The sequence below is a fragment of the Cryptomeria japonica genome, chromosome 3, assembly GCF_030272615.1.
Source record: "Cryptomeria japonica chromosome 3, Sugi_1.0, whole genome shotgun sequence".
Taxonomy (NCBI): Eukaryota; Viridiplantae; Streptophyta; class Pinopsida; order Cupressales; family Cupressaceae; genus Cryptomeria; species Cryptomeria japonica.
Window position 1 is genome coordinate 549,026,502 of NC_081407.1, and position 11,661 is coordinate 549,038,162.

The following is an 11,661-nucleotide window of genomic DNA, read 5'->3' on the forward strand; positions in this document are numbered from 1 at the left end:
TTTATGCATGAAATTTGTTTCACAGGCAAATAGCCACAAGTGTTTCCAGAAGTGCATTTTCTCCTTTTTAAATATTACAAGGTTTTTAAAATGAGAAAATTGACATCCTCATACAACAACAAAATCATGTTAAAAAATTTATCTCCACAAAGGTGTTATTTACACGAATGTTTCTGACACTGTAACCCTAACTTCAAATCTTATAAAATCTAGCAAAATGTACTCGATATTTAATCATACTCAACCACATAACATCATAAGATTCTTGACAGCCACACTAATACTCTATTTATGCATGGACTTTTTAAATGAGAAATCAATATCATCACACAGCAAAACAAAATCATGTTAACAACCATTCCTAAAGGTGCAATTATTGAACTTTCATGTATCAAGGAAAGCAAACATAACTAGATTGAATATTTATGTTAATGTAGAATGCTCATGGCAAGGGCCCAGCTATCAGCACTTCAAAAAAATGAGTCAAAAAGAAGTGTCTAGTGTTCCTGGTCTATAACAATAATAGTAAAGCCTATTTAGATCTCTGTCTCATCTTTCGACGCTTTCTTTTGAGTCTCCTCATACGCTTCTTCTTCCACTGTTAAGATGAAAAAACAATCTTTAGTGCCATGCCACATTTCAAGACCATAAATACAAACAGCCACCAATATCATTTTACAAATAAGCCACATGAAAATAGTTGAATAACATGATTGGACTTTATTGACAAACAAAAATGATCTTTCCGAATAGATTTAAAGTTTTAAACCTCTAGACATTAGCCGATAAAATCAACATTGGACTAAAGAAATTCAAAATTCTTGAACGATGATAAGTGTATGACAATTCAAGAGATGCAAAACAATAAGCATATCAATATAATCGATGTACAAATGCCAATTATGAGCAGGATGGTGGCGTGTATAGCTAGCCCATATGAATTAAGGAGTCCATTAACTTCACAATTGTAGCAGAAGACAAAAAACTGACCACAACTAATATTTAAGTTTAACATTTCAAAATGTTATTTTCCGACAACAGCCTACTAGGTGGGGTATCTTGTTATTCAAATGTAAGCCAAACCTACGTACAATGGACTCTTCCCTTTTTGGTTCTTTTCTAGTTCTCAGAGCTTATCTTCCACATTTCCTCACTCTACAATACTTACCATGTGGTCTCCTAAACCATAATGGCTTCTCATATGGCAGGCATCATGAGCACCTGTAACATGGTGTCACAAGAATAAAACATTTATTTCATAATTATCTTCTCACATTTGTCTGACTTGTGCTAATCCCATGATAATTTTTCATATTTTACTAGTCAATGGAAATCTAATGATCTTTCCAAAATTATGTTGAAATTGTTCATTAGGAATTGAAGTTCCACTTATATGGCATGATAGAACACAGAAGAAAATCAAATTGTTACCTGCAATGATACGCACGATGAATTCATGATAAGCAATCAATGTTAGAACAATGTGTGCTCAAAGATCAATACTTCAGTTTTTTATGCAATTGCAATGTACAGGTGCTATTCTAAAAGGCAGTCTCTTTCTCCAAGCCATGTTATAGGCTTAATGAATATATAATAAATTTATGTAAATTACAAAAAATTAGCAGCTTTTTTTATTTTTATTTTAGGAAGAACTTTTATGCAATTACAATGTACAGGTGCTATTCTAAAAGGCAGATTCTTTCTCCAACCATGTTAGGCTTAATGAATATATAATAAATTTATATAAATTACAAAAAATTAGCAGCTTTTTATTTATTTTATTTTAGGAAGAACTACCTCTCAAATTCTTGTGCATTGCAAAAGAATGCACAAACATGGGTGACCTTGCAGCTTAATCATCTAAACGTTTTCTCAGAGACTACATTTAATGTTGAGATTGATCAAAGTGGTCTTGGGAATTATTTGAAGTTTGAGATTGATCAAAGCATTCTTTTGACTTCTATAAAACAATAAATGGCACGTGTAATCTTAGGCTTCTTCTCGGCTAGATGTGGATTCATGATCTGCATTGAAAGATGAAAGTAATTTGTGATGTATTTGCTGCGGTCGTATTGAGATAATGTAACCATTACGCATAGCACTTTTGATTTTCTTCTCCGTGTATTTTAGGAAAGGGCATGGAATCTATTTTTAGTCCTTTATCAATATGACAAAATGATTTTCATCTGCTCCATATAGGAACATAGAACATTGAATCACAGATACAAAGTGAACTACTGATAGGTTGTTATGAATACCATCTACTCCATATAGGAACATAGAACATTGAAGCACAGATACAAAGTAAACTACTGATAGGTTGTTATGAATACCCGTATCATCATTATTACATGAAGGCTAAAACTATTAAATTACCTTGCTTAGTCTTTGGAATAATTGTTCCAACTGTTCTTCCAACAAATTTGTTAATATTTCTCCTGACCTATTAAATGATAATGGTTCAAGGTACAACCTATGACAGGTAAGTACAAGATTTTTAATTGATTACAGTTACTTCCATTCAGGCATGAATAAATGGATCTCTACACTGCTAATTGTGCATTATGATTGATAGTTTGACACTAATTCTGACGAAGTAAGCAACAACTAAATATCTGGGTGCATTAATGGCACTCTCTCAGATTTGACATACATATTGAACCTTTTATGATTGTGGATTTTTGTCTGACCTCCAACATGATGATGATAGAAGTAGTGACAATTGAAAAAGGAAAAGACCAGGGACATTTCATAGATGAAAAGCTGTAATTATTGCCAAAATGTCACCTGATGCCAGTTTTACTACAGCCATAAACTATTCCATATCCAAAGATTCCACCCATTGTTCTCAAATTCTCGAAACAATCAAGCAAATATATACATGTACAACAGATATAATCTAAAAAAATCATGCTTTCTTTAAATATATTTTAATTATAACAAAATCGATTGAGATTTAAGTTGAATCTTAAATCTTTCAACATAGTAAAAAGATTGATTTTGAATTTTTAAATGAACCTGCACCTTAACTCTTCATCAAATATTGAAAAATTATTAAACTCCTAATTTACTGATCCTGGTACTAATTTGGTTTCAGGTTCACGGGTTCAGTTTGTAGATTCAGTCAAAAAAGAGGGGTTGAATTTTTTTCTGGTTTGTCCATATAAATGCATATAAAATAATAAATTTATACATATTTACAGTCTAAAAGCAGAAATATCAAACATTAGAGACAACATACATATTTCCTAACATTTTTTATGTACAGAAGGAATATTTATAAACTTTAGACAATTGTAATAAATTTGATCTGTGTTACCAGTTCATCCCTTGGAAACCCTGTCCATCTGATCCGGGTTCAGGGGTCCAGGTGTGTTCCACTGTGGGTTTGGCTAGATCTTGCCCACAGCCTGTCGGTTCAGCCTGGACAGACCCAGGTTAACCCGAGCCAAATTTCACCTCCAGATGAGTCCAGCTGGCAATTTGGGTTTCTTTTATTTATTGACCTTTTAATTTAAGATATCCATCTATAGCAGTGGCAAATAGATTGGCAAAACTCAAAACCATGGCAACAAAGTATTGTTAAGGACAGTGGATTGTGTCTTCAAGAGTATCAAATGACTGCCTTCAGCACTCTATCAAGCATGTAGGGGGGAGTGATCTGTAGATAATGGTGAGCAAGGGCTAAAACCATGTTATTACTTTAAGAATACCTTTAGCCTTATCCAAATTATTGACACACTTCCAAGGTCATGTAAACTCAAAAAAAACAGTCCTAATATGTGTAAAGACCTTGTAAAACAGCAACAAACAAAGACGTTTACAGGGAAGCCAACATAAAAGTGATAGTAAACTTCAAATGATAGTAGTATCAAAAGAGAGGTCATATTGTTCACCGAAGTGTATCCTATGCATATCAGAGTTCTACGAAGAGCCACGGATATAATAGTCATCAAGATGGTATGCATAGTCTACTAAGACTACAGTCTAGCACTCATAATCACAAACAATTGTCATGTCTCAAGTAAACCCGAGATATAGAAAACAAGCAACCCTTCAAACTTTTAAAAAAAGGAAAATTAAATGGAGAAATTTGTGCAAAATCCATCGATGCCATTGGATTCAATGCGGGTTCTCCTTGGTTCATCCGAATTGATCCCAAAGGAAAATTAGCGACCCCTGGCCGCAACCCCACCTTCTCCCAACCAGAATTAAGATCCATAACAGATAGCACCCGAACCAGCTGGACGCAACCACATGGATCCCTTATGTTCCTCCATACTTTTGTAAAAATTTTGTCTCAAATGGATGATCAATGACCAGCTTACAGAAATTTCTCTCAGAATATGTATAATAAAGTATATAAATTTTTGAAAATCCTGATGTCAATATATCACCTATAGTTTATAAACGCGTCTGAAGATCAACAAATTATTATCTAAGACTTCAAAGAATCTTATATTTTAATAAGCAAGCCTTCTCCTAACCAATGTCATTCACTTATCAAAAGCAGTGAAATCAAATCACTTTGACATTGCGTTAAACGAGACTTGCACGAATCAAAATGAAAATTTTGAGAAAACATAAAAAATAATAGGAGATGTGAATAAGCATGACAAAAAAAATGGAATAGGTAATTTAGGCACAACATGGTAACAATAGGCAATATATGGCTGCTTCTAAAATGGGCGGAGGCACTATTGTCAGTCCTATTATGGATGAGACAACATCTGGTCCTTTAAAAACTCAAATACTTGAATTTCATCTCCAGACTAATTCAAAGCGTTTTTAACTACGCGCATATTAATAAACTTACATAAAGAAACCACAAATTTCAGAACACCGACAAATTTGACGTAGAGATTAGAAGCTTTACGCATATAAGTTTCAGGCCAATCTTTCATGTCTGAAATGAAAATAATATCCTGTATAACTCTCATTTGATTAATCTGCCAACAGACTATGCGAAACAAAGAATTGAAGCAGTCAATCCATTAAAATTTTAGGTTTGTAAATATATATGGTCTGCAAGAGAGGAACCAGCCTGCTCGAAATTCAGTGATTCGCAGAATATGATCTGGCAGACTTCCACAAACAACACGATCTTTTCGACTTGACAAACACCCACAAAAAACAATATGAACTCTATGTATAGGTTGGCTAGATATTTAATCATATCAGATAAGAAAAAGAGCTATTTGTATGATAGAAAACAGATTATAAAAAAATCACAAGAATTTAATTCAGCAACACCGGTAAATAAGGTTGGTTATTACTAAATCAGAGACAACTTAAAAATGATCCAAATCACCAAAATAAAATCACCTATGTTTCAAATCCTATTTGGACTAGACTCTCTAGGGACACTAGGCTCATGACAATGTCTACCTCGCAACTAAGGTTCAAACTCCAGGCGGGCATTTAGCGTAGCCTAATATTCCAGGCAATGATCAAAAAAATATGTTCTCTTCAGGAGCCTTCTTCTCGCTACCGTTAGTATAACAAAGCTAAAAGCAACAAAATACGAACTCAAGATAGATGTATAAGCCAATACATTTGCGTTGATTCTATTGAGACAGTAATGTCTAGGACGATTTCAATCTAGTTGATGTTGTCGATATCTCAAATGTGAATAAATATTATTGCAGAGCACCATAAATCTAAAGTGTTTCCATTGGTTGGAAACAGTCCTATTTAAACAAAACTGTAATAATACTTTGTAGCCTGGAGACACAAGGGAGTAACGCCGAAAAGAATCAACCATTTGAGGATCGTTGTCTTTCAAATCTTTCTCCCTTGTGAAAATTGGACGCGGATGAAAATAGATTCAAAAAACTGTTGAGGCATAAGCCTTGAATAGATTCCAAACCCTAATGTATCTAACGCAACCGCTAAAAAGAAAACATATCGAAGACAAAAGCATAAGGAAGAGAAAATACCTTGGCTCTCATTGTGACTGCAAACTCCCTCTCCTGCTCTCGCCAATCGCCGCCCACAGGTAAAACAAGTGCAACCTTCACAACATCTTCCCTTATCCTCTTATATATATGTGTGGGTAGACAGATTTAGGGTTTCCGTTCACCGCATGAAATAAGAGACTAGAAGCGTCTAAAACTATTGGAAGGAAGCCAACTTAGCAACCGCCATAATTTTTCCCTTCATGTAGAAAACTATTCCCAAGTACTTAACAAGTGTTGATATTGTACATTTGTATTTTAGAGGTCATTTCATATAGTCTTTGGTCCATAAAATTATTTATGTACATTTAATGGAAAAAATTGTATAAGAGAAAAATGTAATAGAAAGGGGTTATAAATATTTGAAAATAATAAACTATTTTCAGAGGGCAAATTTTCAAAAGTCTTTAATAAAAATATAATTTGTAATATAAGGATCTTAAATTAAGCACTAGTTATCATATATACATATGCATTGAATGTCACTCAAATTTACTTAACTACTTAAATGAGACTATATCAATGATAATATAATTTAAGTAATGATAGCCATAAGTTGTTATCTCTATGCATATTACGGAACTAAGGGAGTAGCACTAGTTAAAAGTTTTATTTTCTTATGTTCTATCAAGAATGAATATTTTCAATAGCACTATAATTATTTGAAAACAATGGATATGTTATGTTAAAAGACATAAAATAATGTATTCAATTTTAAAACTAGAAAAAATAATATACTTGTTTATTTTTTATGCAAGATTAGATTTGAAGATAAAATATATTTATTAAGAAATTCGATAGTATACACTAGTTATAACCAACGGGACCCATTGAGGGCATCACCTCCAACTTTAGCACAATGGAAAGAACTTCATATAATGATCGACTATTTGCATACTTGAGAGGAAAGACCAAAGATAATTGTGAGCATAAAATTGAATTGAAGGAATTTTATAGATGGTTAAAGAGGAAATGGAAGAATAGTTATAGTTTAGGAACAACTATAATTGACACCATGCATGTTCTCAAATGAATGTCATTGACGTCAATAACATTTATAACTATAGGGTTTGGATACACATTGTATGTATATTTTTGAGGTCTATTGTTTTTAAGATTGGGAATAGGTTGTGCTGGAATTTGCAGTTGTTTTACCTATTCATTGGTTGTGAGCTATGTTGGACCAATTAGAAGAGGTTGAGATTAGTTCCATGATTAGCTTGGTCCTTGCTTTTTTGTGGATGATACTAATTTTGATTAGGTTGCCATTGGGATTGGTTGGGCTACCATTGTGGTTGGTTCCAATGAGGCATATTTCATTTAGGAGGATCCATGGTGAACCCGAGGGTGTCGGTATTTGTGGAGGTGGTATTGATTGAGGGATCCACTGATTAGCCTAAGGGTTTGGTCCTCAATTTTCATTGTTCCTAGGAGTTATAACCAGAATTGGGTTATCTCTAGACAACAAAGTTCAATTCATTTTCAACAATAGGGGCCATTTTCAAACAATTGTTTATCTTTGGGAGGAGATTACATCCACTGGTGGCATGTTTATTCTCATGAATTTCACAAAGGTCCACCTGACTTAGAGGACACTCCCTCAATGGATGTTCCTCCCTACATTTGGGACTATAGATGGCTAAAGGTTCTATAGTTCTCTAATGTCATTTTTAAAATTGTCTATCTCTTCGATTACTTTAGAGACATCAGGTGAAGTGCTTTTCTCTTTTCTTGGGTTCCTAGTGCTAGCTCTGGTTCAGGAATAATTCCTACAAACTTCTATGATCTCCTAAAAAGATTTCTTGTTAATGCCACCTCATTTAATCAAATTCAAGGCTTCCTTGGAACCATTGTTAATACCTCTTTAAAATATTGTCTTGCTAATCTATTCGTCTTGTCCATTTCCACATTGTCTATGTACCAAAAGGCATCGATCTACGTAATCTTCTAAGCCTCATCTTCCACTTGTTTCATCCTACATACTTCCTCCTTCTAATCTCTAACTCTATAGTAATCTTGATTCTTGTCTAAAAATATGGTCTTGTCTCATTCCAAGTAGATATGGAGTTAGCATTTAACCTCATGAACCAACATAGAGATAATTATTTCAAAGTAGATGGAAATGATTTTAGCTTTTGATTGTCTATGGTGTATTCATATGTTTGACATAAGACCTTAAATTTGAAAACAATAATTGATTAAAGTCTTCAAGTTTTTTCCCATAAAATATGGGTAAAATGGAAGGGGACATATTTTTCATCAGCGAATTATTCCCTTCAACATTAAGGCCAATTAGATATGAAAAAGTTCAATATGGTGACGCTTCTTCCTCTACTTAGTCTCCCATATTTTGTGATTGTACAAAGAAATTTTTAAAATTCGAACTTTGAGGTTGAGATTCTTCATATGTGTCTTCAAGTATTCTTCTAACAAACCTTCCAAGTGAGTCTCTTGTTTTGATCATCAACTTCTAAAATGATTTCTACCAACACTAAGACTTCAAATCTTCATCAACAATGATGCCAAAAATGTTGGGTGGGGGGGTGTTGGAGAGTCACAATCCCTAATCATTTTGAGTTTTTTTTGAGTTTGAATATGATTGTAGCATCTGCTTGAGCTTTGTTCTAATTTTTCCTACCAATCTATTCTATGGCTTTGAAAACTTACTTCTAAACTACCTAAGTTTTGCAAAGACCAATTTTGACTTTCCATTTAATTAAAAATGAAGATTAATTAAATTAACTAATCTAATATCACACTTTACATAAAAATGAATCTAGTCTAATCACACTTGCGTAAATATAATCTATCTAATTGCAGGAATCAAAATCTATTCTAATTTGCAGAAAATAAATATGAACTAGCTGCACACCTTGCCAAAAATAAATTTTAATCTTACTCACATTTCTAGGAAAGGAAATAATCTCATATCTCATCACAATGAGTAGACTTCTAGTTTCTAATGATGTAATGTAAACCATTAATTGGAAAGGAAACATAAAAAAATTACCTCTAATATTAATCAAACCAACAACCAATTTAATTGTAAAAGACTTAACTAAAGATGAAACTAAACAAACTAAATTTGCTACTATAAATAGAGAATTGAATATCAGAATGGAAACTAAACAACTCTTAACAAAATAGAAACTTAAATGGTTCTTAATAGATTATAAGTTAAAATAACTAAATGAATAAACTAAACTATAATATATATATAGCAATGATCTTCTACTTCTATACAATGGGCCCTACTTTGCTTCAAGAGAGATCTGAAGCTATGCTTATTAGAGAACATCTTCTTCTATTGGCATCAAATGTGCCCCAAATGGGGATGCACAATAAAATTTATAACAAATATGAAAAAAATTACAAATACTGAATATCAATCCTCTATTTCTAACCTATGATAGACTATTTGGTTGAAATATATTGGCCTTATTGACAAAATAGAATCAAAGAAAAAATTAATGCTCAGAGTTCATCCTCTTAGTAGAATTGAGAGAGTGATTATATTTGGAACTAGAACACTCCTGATCAAATCCAACTAGATCTAGAGCTAGAGATAATCTTGAAGTGATTTTATGCAATAAGAAGTTCCATCATTAATGAAAATAACTCTGTTAAACAAATGATGTCCAACTCAAAGGAGATTGGAAGATGTCATTGTTGGGATTAAGGTGTATCAACCTTTGAGAATCATGGAATGAATTAATTACTTAATTATATGATCTCATGTTGTTGATTTTATTTAAGTTTCTAATGTTTCATATCATTTTGTGGGACCTAGCAAAGAGATGCCTTCTCACAAGCAAAGTGGAGAGCACAAAATTGAGCCATTTATCATAATGACACTCATTGTAAAATCCTTGGGAGAAGCACCTAGATGTCATGTGACATGTTTGTGTGGAGTTAACACTTGGTGGGATATGGGAACTGCTATTTCAAAACTTACAGGGAAAGAGGAGTTAATGTGCAACATTCTATATTTATGATGTAGATGAATTTATGCATATTGGATGCCTAAGTATAGATTTGGTATGGTTCTATGATGTAGGCGTCATTGTATAAGGATATTTACCATTTTTGAAAGACACGTGTTAGTGGTTGGGAAATTTCTATTTGCAACGTGTCATGAACATTGAAAGTTGTTGTTTTGGAGACCACTTGTCTACCTAGGCATGGAAGATGGTTTTGGAAAACATGGGTGCCTACCTTTCATGTATTGGGTTCTATAAATATGTTAATGCCTTAGCTATTTTGATGAGAGATTATTTTTTTGAGACACCGAGAGGCTACCAAAATTTCTCCAAAAATCTTTGCGATTGTAACTTTTCTTGAAATATCATAGACTCTTGTAATTTCTCTATTACTATAATAATATTGATCTATTCTTTTGTGTGTGGGTTTTTTCTTGTAAGGTTTTTCCCATGTGAAGCTATGCGTTAAAGTTTTATGTATTTTTCTATAATTTTCATATTAAAATTTTCGAGGACACATTTAAGGGGTCGTTTCTCCTCCTTGATGAGAATCAAAACATAATTGTTGTCCCATCTACACTATCTTTTGATATTTTTGTTCATGTGTTTCAACGTGATCTTGATTATTCATCTTCATTGATTGGGATATAACCTAATTTTGTTGTGGCACATTCTAACATGGAGACAATCAATTTTAAAAGATTCACATCTTGAGACTTCTTCCCTCATATATCCACCAAGAGATGGATTTTATTCTACATCCACCATTGGACTTATTTCTTCCCTAAAGAGCGTATGTTGCTTGCAATCATTGGATCATCTTTTGTCTTCAATCATTCTTCATTGGCAAAGGATATATTTCATGATGGGGTAGACAAATCATCTCTCATTTTTCCTCTTATGATCAAGTTATGGATTATATACTTGTGATGGATCTCATCTTTGAGGGATCTTGAGTTCTTCGTGCATCACTTGTTCGTGATTTTTTGCATCTTTTCTCTCTTTTAGAGAGGAGTTTTGTCCCACTTGATTTTTTCATTTTCTACATTTGCAACATATTGAATTTGTAGATGGATACCTAACATTTCCTAGTAGTTGGGACCCATAATAATAATAATCTTTATTGCATTTTAATTTCCTCCTAAGTTCCACTTAAGGGGGGTTTTGGTACAAATGAGGGTATTTCATATCCAAATTTTCATTTTGTATTGTGAAAAGGGCACTTTATATAAATAGTTCCTAGTTAGGACATTTTCACATATGTTCACAAGTTTGTTTAGGGAATTAGGAATATTTCTATAAATCTCTAGTAGACATATTATTTTATCCCCTAGTTGTCACATGGCATAGGATTAAGACACTTTCATCATCCTAGTTAGTCATATCTCTTAATCTTGTCTATATAAGCAAGGCACCATGTGTACCTTTTCATCTTTGATTTAATACATATTTGATCTTGGATCCATTGGAAGCATAATCAAGCAATATTTTTCTCTTGGTGCTCTCTTGTGGAAGGAATATTTATTTTTTCAAGTGACCTTGGGAGCTTGAGTCCATTGCCGAATCTACTAGATTTTTCCTACATGGGCATTCTTAGAGAAACATGTTGTCTTCAATTAATTTTGCATTATTTTTTTTCAAAGTATAGTTATAGGTAGCATAATATTTTGTTATATTTTTTTTATTTTGATTTTGCATTGGTTTCACACAAATGAGAAGACAAA

The 11,661-nt window shown here is 32.9% G+C and overlaps 1 long non-coding RNA gene across 1 annotated transcript; it reads right to left on the reverse strand.

Annotated features, from left to right (window-relative positions):
* Positions 1–348: 348 nt before the first annotated feature.
* LOC131077427 (uncharacterized) lies at positions 349–6,213 on the reverse strand. Its single transcript, XR_009113583.2, has 2 exons — positions 5,940–6,213; positions 349–598 (listed from the first exon to the last, which is right to left on the reverse strand). It is a non-coding gene; the product is annotated as an uncharacterized LOC131077427 (long non-coding RNA).
* Between the last annotated feature and the right edge of the window lie 5,448 nt (positions 6,214–11,661).